Raw genomic sequence first — 12153 nt, 5'->3', positions numbered from 1 at the left:
CTATTGCTAGGTATGCTTATAAATATCTTACGAGGAAATCTGAAGGCCAAAGATTATGTTCTGAACAACTACTTATAGGTTTCCCATATGTACATCAGCCTGACCAGTGTTTGACTAAAGGGATCTTTGCACTAATAGATTCCTAGCCAGCATGATCCATGATGGGAGTTATAAATCAACCCATGTGGAAAGTACAAAGTTTGAGAAGGCTAATTTAGCAAAACCTGGCCTATTCTTCATTTGAGTCAGCCACAGTGTCTTTTTTTCAAGGAATAGAGATAATAGCATGTTTCGGTTTTATATGCTTTCCATTTTCCAGTATTCAGTGTCACTGAATTAGGAGTGTTGATTATCTGACAGAAATTCTTCATGATACTCTACTTTCCATTTTGCTTTATAGACACACATTTCCCCAGTTTGAAACGTGGATCTAAGCAGGTCCACAACCTCAGTGGGAGTGGGGGTGGTGGCAAGAACACAAAGATAGTGAAAGAGCTGTATATTTGTGTGCCTAGCAGGTACACATTTCATTTGACATTGAGACAAATGGGCTAAGTAGCTAGGCTGAAATGGGACTGGGTAGTTTGGGGTCATCATGTTGAAGGTCAGTAGCCATTTTGTTTCCATGGCCATCACTTTAAGCCGTATTAAGATTTATTTGTTGGGTATAGTATGTTATGTAAACACAGAAATTATGTTACTGAATTTAGGTCAGAATTTAGGTGTCAGCATGCAATCCAACTATAATGTATTTGAGAATAGTGGGTGAAGATCAAGGGTTTTTCCCCCCCAGAGGTATAAAACATCTGATGACTTCAGATGAAGGCTCTTTTAATGACTACACTGACACATCCATGTAGATTCCTTTGCAAGTATGTTGAAGTCTAATTTCAAGATTTTTTAAAAACTTCCTAACTAGCCTACAGCCTTGCTATTCCGTGGTGGTCCAACCCTGCTTAGCAACAATAATCGGATGGGTATTGTGATTTTGTAATTTCAGACATGGATGCCCAGTTTTGTCAGAGCAAACTTGCCTTGATCCTCAAAAATGTCAGATATGATATATGGAAAATAGTGAGAAGATGGGGGCCCCATTTGAAATACCAATCATTTGGTGTCTTTAAGGAAAAGTATCTAATCTCTAAGCAAAACCATTCTCTAATGTACTCCCATCACTTCATTATAGTGAAGTGACGGAAGTACATTATTAATGCTGCCATCTCTCCTATATTCTTCCCTTGCTCCAGCCATTTGGCAAAACGTGAGTAAAGACAAAAAGAAGAAGGGAATAACATTCTTTAGCAAGTGCAGCCTATAATCTTCTCTTTCCCTATTCAAGTTGGAATATGGATGATAAAGCAATCAACTTTGTACTCAGAAAACAAAATAGCAGAGTACAGGGAGACTGCTGGGGAGGCTGGTGCTTGTGTTTCAAAATGTGCTTCTTTGCATTACATGTAATTTTAGTGCTGAAGGCAGGAAGCAAATTATACATGCCCAGTAGACAGGCTGGCTGTACACCAAAGAAGGAAGAGTTCAGAATTTAAACAGCTTTGCCACTGATCATTTGGGTGCCGGCTGAATGGTAGCTTTCATTGTTTACAAGATCAATGGTTTGTGCCTGTCACTGGCAATCTGGCAGTGTCAGAATTCACCCTGTTACAATTTAGCAAGTTGTGTTATTAGAGGTATTGCTTTAGAATTTAATTTGTAATTAAGAGAGCTGGCTTGGAATGCAAATATCTGTTAAATACTTAATGGAGTTCACTTGGTTTTATACTGCCCTCAGTTATGTTTGGCCTCATTACAACATACTAAGCACTAAGAAGAGGCATTACCATGGGCATAAATTAGATTGCTTTTGCCTTATTCTTTTTGTTTCTTTGCTTATATGCAAAGTAATCCATTCTTCTCCATACAATACATAGTCTTAACATGTTGTTAGTTCATTTTCCTATACATTTTATCTATTTTGGATTTCAGTGTTTTGAGTTAAAGTTAATTATTGTTTCTACTGTTAGTCTGAATGAATGAGTGTTACAGAAGGAGGTAAGTCATGTACATTAAACCAGCTCCACAACCAACCCCATAGAAAAGGAATGGATCAGTTTTCCTGTGGTGGTTGCATACTTTTAATAAGGTATGTATGCAAGCTTTTTTCCTTGTAAAATTGTTGCTACCTGATCATTGCTATACCAAGAAGAAACAGAGGTGTAAGAGCTGATGTGCTGGAATGCCCTGAAAAGTTTACTAGAAGAAGTCTGCATAGCTATGACAACTCCACAGATGGTGGTGATTTTCAGGAAGAAACTCAAAAATTTGGCATGCCTAATCTTGGAGCTAAGATGTAGTGTTCATCACACCAACACAGTCATCACACCAACACAGGTGTGGTTGTCATTGTGACTGTAGAGTTTTTCCCCCTTATTCTGCTTTACATTCATTTCCCAGAGAGGGGAAATGTCAGAATCCATTAAAGAACTTTTAAGCAACTGAATTTTAAGTTGTCTGGGTTTGCATAGGTGAGGATAAAGGAGTCCAATTCCATTACCATGGCAGCAAGACAGTGGGTTGTATATGTTGGGGAGAAAAATGGAGGGGGTTGAAAGAAATATATTCTAACTGCAGAATCTGTAAAATGGAATATGTAGAGATTTACCAAATAATAATTGTTAGAGAAAATATGTGAGAAGTAATCAATACTAGGTAATACTTGCCTAGTAGAAAGCAGTTGGTGAACAAGCTTCATTTATCAAAAATGAGACCTTTGAGAAGGGCCTACAAATAAACCCGCAATCATTAGCATGAAGACTGCCTTTCTTGACAAGTATCTTTGTTCCAGTCATAGACTTCCCAAAATAACATCAGGTCAGCCAGGAATTTGAGTGTGCAAAAGGGACAAATTGCTTGTATTTGCACTTGTATCGCTTGTGTTTATTTCTTCCTCTTTCTTGGAAGCATTTTGGGTGCCTCCAAAGCACACAGCACAAAATGCCAGATAGTACCTTGCCCTAAGGTACTTCAAGCCTGGAAAATGTGACAGAGGCAAGTTTGATTCTCTGACTTCATTCCATGTTTAGGGGGCTGTCAAAACTGAAGCTAAGCAATTATTGTCAATCAACAGGAAAAAAAGCTGAAACTCCAGTTAAATTCAAAACCACTACTTCACTGCTTGGAAAAACACCCATTAACTTTTGTGTACCAGCAGGACAGTGTTGTATATATAGATCCTGTTTCTTCTGAAACATTCATAAAAATGTCTTTCCTTAACAATTCATTTGGAACAATGTCTTATTTGTGGCGATACACTTTTTAAAGCTAAGGTTTTATAGGTATTTCTATGTTTTTTTAGTATGATCCCAGCACCACTTTTAGACATCAGAGAAATTAATTAATAAGTAAATGAATATTAGATGATAAACATATCTGAACAAATGTCATCTTTTTCTTTTTTTTTCCTTTTCCCAAATGGAGAGCTACTCCTTAGGGAGCTGGTGGAAAGAGCCATAATAAGTAAGGACTTTCACTTCTAGCTGGAAAAGAAACTTATTAGGACAAATCTCAGCATGTTCTTATGTGCCCATTCCGTTGATGGATAATGGTTTGGAACTTCTTGGAACCCTACAATTAAGAATACAAATGATTATCTGTAATCGTTATATCAAGGAGAAAGTTTTAAAAGATGTAGCAGCAGGCTAATTCTCAGATATGAGAATTATCATGCCTCCAAACAGATCTTCTTCTATATAACTGTTAACGTTTTATTATTTATTTATTATACTACTACCTCAATGCAGGCAAAACAACTCTTCTCATCTTATAGTATATATAAAACAAAAATTAAAACATAAGTCTTTAGATTAAAACTAATCAGAATCATAATAATAATCACATCAAAGCCCACATAAAAACACAAAAAGCAACAAGAAAACAAGATTGTATCAGGTATCAACTTAAGAAAATGCCCTCCAAAACAATTCAGTTTTAAACATTTTCTGGAAATCCAATAGGGAAGAGGCTGTTCCAGGGTACCAACACTTACACAGAAATGCAGGGCCTTCTTTCTTCAGGCCCCTATACCTCTTGTGGGAGTATATGTCATTTCTTTCTAACTATTCTAATAAATCAAGCCTATACCAGTTGGAGCAGATGTACCTGTAAGTATCCAATTACCAAGCTGTAAAATACCTTATAGGACAATACCAGCACCTTAAACTGTGCCCAGTAACAAATCAGTAACCCATGCATGGCCTGCAGATTTGGTATTATATGCTCCCAATGATGAGAGCCAGTAAATGTGCAGGCTACCACATTTCCAAGTTGCAGTTTCTGAGTAGTCTTCAAGGGTATGGGTTATGTACAGCACATTGCAGTAGTCTAGTCAGGTGGCATTGAGGACATGAGTCCTCAATGAGTCCTCAATTGAGGACTATAGACACATCCTCCTGCCCTAGGTATGGCCACAATTGGCTCATCCATCAGAACTGGGCATAAGATTTGGGAGTCCTTTCCTTTTTGTATTGATCAATTTTGCCTCATATTTTAAAACAAAGGTCTGCTGCTGGAATCCACAGTAATCCTACTGTCAACAGACAGAACCATGTTAAACTATGGCAGGCAGATGTGTTGGGACTCTAACGGTAATGGAAATGTGACTGGGAATTCTGAGAGTTGCAGTCCCAGCAAATTCACAGAGTACCAGATTGGGGAAGACTGCCTTAGGGGAAGAATGATGGACACTTCTAAAATTTGGGTAGGTCAGGAATAAATTTTACTTGACTAAATTAGGTTTCCATTTACATAAGAAACCAGAATTATTTTATATTTGAAAAATAAGTTTTTACCTGAAAAGCCTTTGTGTAGATGGACACCTTAGACTTCAAATATTTCTGTAGAGCAAAAACATATGAGCAGCTTCAGTTTTCACTTCCAAGGATAATTGCTTCCTGCAGGTTTTCTGAGATGAAAAGCTGTCTATAATAGGCTGGCCTTTAGAGTATATTCATCTAGAGAGAATAACTGTAAATGTGTGGATGGATGGATGGATGGATGGATGGATGGATGGATGGATGGGTGGATGTTCAGTTGTTCAAATCCTGTCAGTTTGCTAGCTATACACAATCACATAATTATAACACAGGCATGTCATGCATACTAATTAGTTGCATACATCTTTCACACAGATGATATCATGATCCCTGGAAAGATGAACTGCATTATTGTTCTTTGAGATAGAAGAGATGTAAGGACTATTTTGAACAGAATGAATAGCAATTAAGAGTCCCATCTAAATTTCTTTTTTTAATTCCAGTTCTCATTGGGAAGTATGTAATGATAACTAGTAAGTGTGCTGAAGTATGATACACTAAATGATTCATTATCATTTTTCCCCCAAGATTCATGATTACTTGCTTATATCCTGATACTTAAGAATCCAAGTACCATTTTTTTAAATTAGCAGTACTGAGATCCAAATATCACAGAAGCATGACATTTGGCTTTCCAACAAACTTTGCTCATGCAGCTTAAATGAGAAGCATGTTAATTAAAATAACAGTATATACAATTTAGCCTTGCAGTCTTAGTCTGTAATCCAAAACACTTACAGGTGCATATCCAGCTGCTTAGAAGAAATAGCCTGAGATTTCTTAAAGGATTTTCCTCAGTCCTAACCATTAAACTATCCCGAAGGATTGATTGAAGAAAAGACTAACATTTCACCTATTGTGCTTAATCAAAAGTAGATTTGCTACACAAATGTAGCAAACAGAAAAAGAATGAAATATTTGTGGTCCTCAGAAAGTGTGTGAAGAAATTTCTATTTCATTTGCTGGTTCCTACAACTTAATGGGAAGTCTTAAGTTATTCATAGTATGGTGACCTGACTTGGATCCTAGCAATATCATAGCCTGCTGGTCATGGTCCTGAGCTTACTAGAGGAAAACTAAAGCATTGAGCTAAAAGTAATTAACAAATCTCTTCAAGAGGGGATGAGCTTTTTCAGAGGTCCAAGAGAATCAGTTCATGATGTCCTATGGACAGCTTTCAGACTGCAGAAGCTTTTCCAAGTATCTTGAGCACGTTGCCAACAGAGAGTAAATGAATGTGACATAAATGACTGGCCAGTAAAAGCAAAGCAAATGTAACTGAGCAATAGGGATCAAGATTTCTCTTCCAATTTACATAACTTCATCTACTTCCCAGTAGGCATACATTATAACTTAGAGTTGTCTCAGGATATAAATACTACATGCAACTATCTCTAGTTATTTAGACATCTTAAGATAGTAACCCTACATGTAAGCATTTATTTGTGCTACTACTGTTAAGCAAGCAAGATTCCATTATTCTTGCCTGTGATCAGGGGGAAGATCCTGTTTGTTTTTAACTAAATAAGAGAATCCATTAGAATGCTGGCCAGATGTGGTCCACAGGGCCATACTATGAGGTTTCTAGTACTTCGGCCAACTCTTAGTCAAAGTATAGATAAAAAGAGCTTCACAGTTTCATTTATGAAGAATAACAATATCAAGCTGTAATTTAAAAAAAAGACACTCCATTCTTTAATGGTCTTTTTCTTTCTCTTTTTCTGGATTTCATTTATAACAACATGATTATCTTCAAGTACATACACTCTACAACTGAGATGTTTTTCATGAAAAAATATGCTTATGAGTATAATTTAACTCAGGCATTAATCAGATACAAAGAAGCACTTCTGGGCCACTGTTTGGAAGACAAGGCACTGTTGCAAATGTGGAAGCTGGTGATTGTATTCAGAGAGGGGGAGAGGGAGAAATTGCATACCCACATACAAGTTCAGTTCCTTTCTGACATTTTTCTTAAATTGTAGTTAAAGTAGTAAGGAATGAAATGTAGCTCTTTTTTTTTTGGCACTATTCATCTACAGTAAACAGAGAAATAATTGATTTCATAGCATTGTTCCATAATCCATGATTAAGTTGTTATGTCCTTTTAGTTTAGAAGATTAGAACTAATCTAATAATCATTTTGTGACTACAGTACCTAGATACTGGTTGCTTTGCAATTACAAATGTATAGCTTGGGTATTTGTGAATTTGGAAAAAGAAGATACTGTGATATCTTAAAAGAGTAACACAGTACAGCTCTTTTAACCATGCCTATTTAGCCTGATAAATTGGATTGATAAGAAGAGTTGCTAAATGTCTTTCCAAGGAAAGAAATGGAAAGAAAATTAAGATATTTTATGTAGCCATTTCTGACTTTACTTAAAATGCTGACATTATCTGTGCTTTGGGGAAAATGAAATGAATTGGTTGTGATAGTTTTCAGCGATAAACTTGCTGAAATTTAAGATGATGAGTTTGCTCTTGCAGTGATGAGCAAAACAAGAGTGGGAGAACAATCCAAAATTAGTGTTTTGGCTAAAAGACTGCAACGGTTATGAGAGTTTTGAAATAATTTATAATCTCTATGATACCTCCTAATAAAGTCATCCTTGTGAGTAGAGGCTAAGAAGATGACCATTTGACTGAGGCAGACAGTGAGAAAAGTACAAGTTCACTTACCAACCACAGTTGGGACCAGCAACTCCATCACAGAACAAGACATCACATGACTGTGACTTGCAATTTCACTACCAGCTTCTCCGTTGACTCTGCTTCTCAGAAGACAACTGTGAAGTACGCAAATGGTGATTGTGTGACCTGCAACGATCGTTAATACTTCACCAGTTGTGAAGTGCCTGAATATCAATCACGTCACCATGGGGATGCTGTGACGGTCATAAATGCAAGGTTGTTGTTTATTCGTTTAGTCGCTTCCGACTCTTCGTGACTTCATGGACCAGCCCACGCCAGAGCTTCCTGTCGGTCGTCAACAACCCCAGCTCCCCCAGGGACGAGTCCATCACCTCTAGAATATCATCCATCCACCTTGCCCTTGGTCGGCCCCTCTTCCTTTTGCCCTCCACCCTCCCTAGCATCAGCATCTTCTCCAGGGTGTCCTGTCTTCTCATTATGTGGCCAAAGTATTTCAGTTTTGCCTTTAATAGCATTCCCTCAAGTGAGCAGTCTGGCTTTATTTCCTGGAGCATGGACTGGTTTGATCTTCTTGCAGTCCAAGGCACTCTCAGAATTTTCCTCCAACACCACAGTTCCAAAGAATCTATCTTCCTTCTCTCAGCCTTCCTTATGGTCCAGCTCTCGCAGCCATATGTTACTATGGGAAACACCATTGCTTTAACTATGTGGACCTTTGTTGTCAGTGTGATGTCTCTGCTCTTAACTATTTTATCGAGATTTTTCATTGCTCTTCTCCCAAGGATTAAGCGTCTTCTGATTTCCTGACTGCAGTCAGCATCTGCAGTAATCTTCGCACCTAGAAATACAAAGTCTTTCACGGCTTCTACATTTTCTCCCTCTATTTGCCAGTTATCAGTCAAGCTGGTTGCCATAATCTTGGTTTTTTTTAGGTTTAGCTGCAAGCCAGCTTTTGCACTTTCTTCTTTCACCTTCATCATAAGGCTCCTCACTTCCTCTTCGCTTTCAGCCATCAAAGTGATATCAGCTGCATATCTGAGATTGTTAATGATTCTTCCAGTGATTTTAACTCCAGCCTTGGATTCCTCAAGCCCAGCATGTGGCATGATATGTTCTGCATACAAGTTGAATAGGTAGGGTGAGAGTATACAGCCCTGCTGTACTCCTTTCCCAATCTTAAACCAGTCCGTTGTTCCGTGGTCTGTTCTTACTGTTGCTACTTGGTCATTATACAGATTCTTCAGGAGGCAGACAAGATGACTTGGTATCCCCATACCACTAAGAACTTGCCACAGTTTGTTCTGGTCCACACAGTCAAAGGCTTTAGAATAGTCAATAAAACAGAAATAGATGTTCTTCTGAAACTCCCTGGCTTTTTCCATTATCCAGCGGATATTGGCAACTTGGTCCCTAGTTCCTCTGCCTTTTCTAAACCCAGCTTGTACATCTGGCAATTCTCGCTCCATGAATTGCTGAAGTCTACCTTGCAGGATCTTGAGCATTACCTTACTGGCATGTGGAATGAGTGCCACTGTCCGATAGTTTGAACAGTCTTTAGTGTTTCCCTTTTTTGGTATGGGGATGTAAGTTGATTTTTTCCAATCTGATGGCCATTCTTGTGTTTTCCAAATTTGCTGGCATATAGCATGCGTTACCTTGACAGCATCATCTTGCAAGATTTTGAACAGTTCAGCTGGGATGCCGTCGTCTCCTGTTGCCTTGTTATTAGCAATGCTTCTTAAGGCCCACTCAACCTCACTCTTCAGGATGTCTGGCTCTAGCTCACTGACCACACTGTCAAAGCTATCCCCGATATTGTTATCCTTCCTATACAGGTCTTCTGTATGTTCTTGCCACCTTTTCTTGATCTCTCCTTCTTCTGTTAGGTCCTTGCCATCTTTGTTTTTGATCATACCCATTTTGGCCTGGAATATACCTCCGATGTTTCTAATTTTCTGGAAGAGGTCTCTTGTCCTTCCTATTCTATTGTCTTCTTCCACTTCTGCGCATTGCTTGTTTAAAAATAATTCCTTATCTCTTCTGGCTAACCTCTGGAATTTTGCATTTAATTGGGCATATCTCCCCCTGTCAATGTTGCCTTTTGCTTTCCTTCTTTCTTGGGCTACTTCTAGTGTCTCAGCAGACAGCCATTTTGCCTTGTTGGTTTTCTCTTTCTTTGGGATGTATTTTATTGCTGCCTCCTGAACAATGCTGCCAACTTCTGTCCATAGTTCTTCCGGGACCCTATCTACTAAGTCCAGTCCCTTAAATCGATTCTTCACCTCCACTGCATATTCCTTAGGAATATTAGTGAGCTCATATCTAGCTGATCTGTGGGTCTTCCCTAATCTCTTTAGTCTGATCCTAAATTGTGCAAGAAGAAGTTCGTGATCTGAACTACAGTCAGCTCCAGGCCTTGTTTTTACCGACTGTACAGATGTCCGCCACCTTTGGCTGCAAAGGATGTAGTCAGTCTGATTTTGGTGTTGTCCATCTGGTGAAGTCCATGTATAAAGCCGTCTCTTAGGTTGCTGGAAGAGAGTGTTTGTTATGCAGAGTGAGTTGTCTTGGCAAAATTCTATCAGCCTATGCCCTGCTTCGTTTTGTTCTCCCAGGCCATGCTTACCTGTAATTCCAGGTGTCATTTGACTACCCACCTTAGCATTCCAGTCTCCCGTGATGAAAATAACATCTCTTTTAGGCGTGTTGTCCAGTAGGTGCTGCAGATCCTCATAGAACTGCTCTACTTCAGCTTCTTCAGCATCTGTGGTTGGGGCGTATATTTGGATCACTGTGATGTTAGATGGCATGCCCTGAATTCGAACTGAGATCATTCTATTGTTTTTTGGATTGTATCCAAGCACTGCTTTAGCCACTTTGCTATTAATTATGAAGGCTACTCCATTTCTTCTGTGGTCCTCTTGTCCACAGTAGTAGATCTGGTGGTCATCTGATGTGAAGTGGCCCATTCCAGTCCATTTCAGTTCACTGACGCCCAAAATGTCTATCTTTAATCTTGACATCTCACCAATAACCACATCCAATTTGCCCTGGTTCATAGATCTTACATTCCAGGTTCCAATGGTGTGTTGATCCTTAGAACATCGGATTCGCCGTTCACCACCAGCACCGTCGGCCGCTAGCCGTCCTTTCGGCTTTGAGCTAGCTGCGTCATCATGTCTGGGGCTAGTTGAACTCATCCTCTGTTCCTCCCCAGTAGCATTTTGACCATCTTCCGACCTGGGGGTCTCATCTTCCGATGGTATACTGACATATCTCTGGTTGTACTGATCCACTGAGTTTTGACGGCAAGAATACTGGGGTGGGTTGCCATTACCTTCCCCAGGGATTGCATTTAGTCTGACCTCTCTGTCATGACCTTCCCGTCTTGGGTGGCCCTTCACGGTTTAGCTCATGGCGTCATTGAAGTGCTCAAGCTCCAGCACCACAACAAGGTAACGATCCTTTGCTGAAGTAAATGCAAGGATCTGTTGTAAAATTACTTTTTCAGCGCCATTGTAACTTCAAACGGTCGCTAAACCAGGCAGTCATTAAGCAAGGACTGCCTGGAACTGAATTGGCTGTTGGGAATTAATTTTAAAAGCACAGTGATTACAATTACTGTAAAAACTAAAAGATTCACAGACCTGCCATCTTCTGTTACTGATAGCAAGTGGTTTTATTTATTCATTTTAAAAGGCTCATTAACCACTATCAAATACTTGAAATATCCATTTAAAATGCTAAAACTGTAATTAAAATAATAATTCTCACTTAGCAATTACTATAAAAAACATATAAAACATCAGATGAAATTATGTGAGAAAGTGGAAGACTCATTTACATTCAAAGACATCCATTGGTCATCAAAGAAAGTTTTAATTTATCTCATCAGAAGTTATCTTGATAGATTTAGAAAGGGAGGGTAGTTGTTAGAAGTAAAAGCAATTTTTGAAGACCAGTTTAATAATAACACTAACACATAGTTTCACCTGACTTCATACATACTTTATGGAACATGTGTGAAACTTCTATATTTAAAGAAGTAAATGCTTTGGGGAGTTATGGGTCTTTTTTGCCCCAGACTGCAGTTTAGATAGGGCCTTCATCTCCTACTATGTGAAAATTACAGAAATTTGCTTTTGGGTCAGTAGTGGGGCGGGGAATGAAAAATTCTAGATTTGGCAGCAGACAACAGAAAAAAATATTGCTGTAACTTATGTATTAACTATCATGTAGTTTGACCTCTGTTGCCATTTTACATGGCTTTTAAGAAGCATTAAAATAATGCAGGACGGAGTTCTCAGTGCCAACCAAATCATGATATTAAAAATTGTCCATAATCGTAGGCCTCTGAAGGCCAGGGTTGTGTGAAAGGTGATATATTGTTGCAGTCCAGCTGTTTATAGATTTGTATGGATAAAAAGATGGGATGTAAATTAAACAAATAAAGGTTGGCTCTTTGGAACAGGGTACTAAATTAAATGGAACTTTGGTCTTCGCAACAAGAATGCTTAGCGTGCTACCACAGGACATGATATTGCTGTGGTTTTGTGTGACTATGTACATGTGTGTGGGTAAACTTGAGTGTGAATGTCTATTTCATGTTCTAACACAGTAATTCTCGGTG

At 38.7% G+C, this 12153-nt stretch overlaps 1 protein-coding gene across 2 annotated transcripts in view; it reads left to right on the top strand.

The window, feature by feature from the left end:
* Positions 1–12153, top strand: part of LARGE1 (LARGE xylosyl- and glucuronyltransferase 1) — a 258945-nt gene that overhangs the window by 218274 nt on the left and 28518 nt on the right. The window lies entirely within an intron of this gene.

This window comes from Candoia aspera, chromosome 7 (genome assembly GCF_035149785.1).
Source record: "Candoia aspera isolate rCanAsp1 chromosome 7, rCanAsp1.hap2, whole genome shotgun sequence".
NCBI classification, from domain to species: Eukaryota; Metazoa; Chordata; class Lepidosauria; order Squamata; family Boidae; genus Candoia; species Candoia aspera.
The sequence above is the reverse complement of the archived record's forward strand: the minus strand, read 5'-3'. Positions and strand labels throughout refer to the sequence as shown.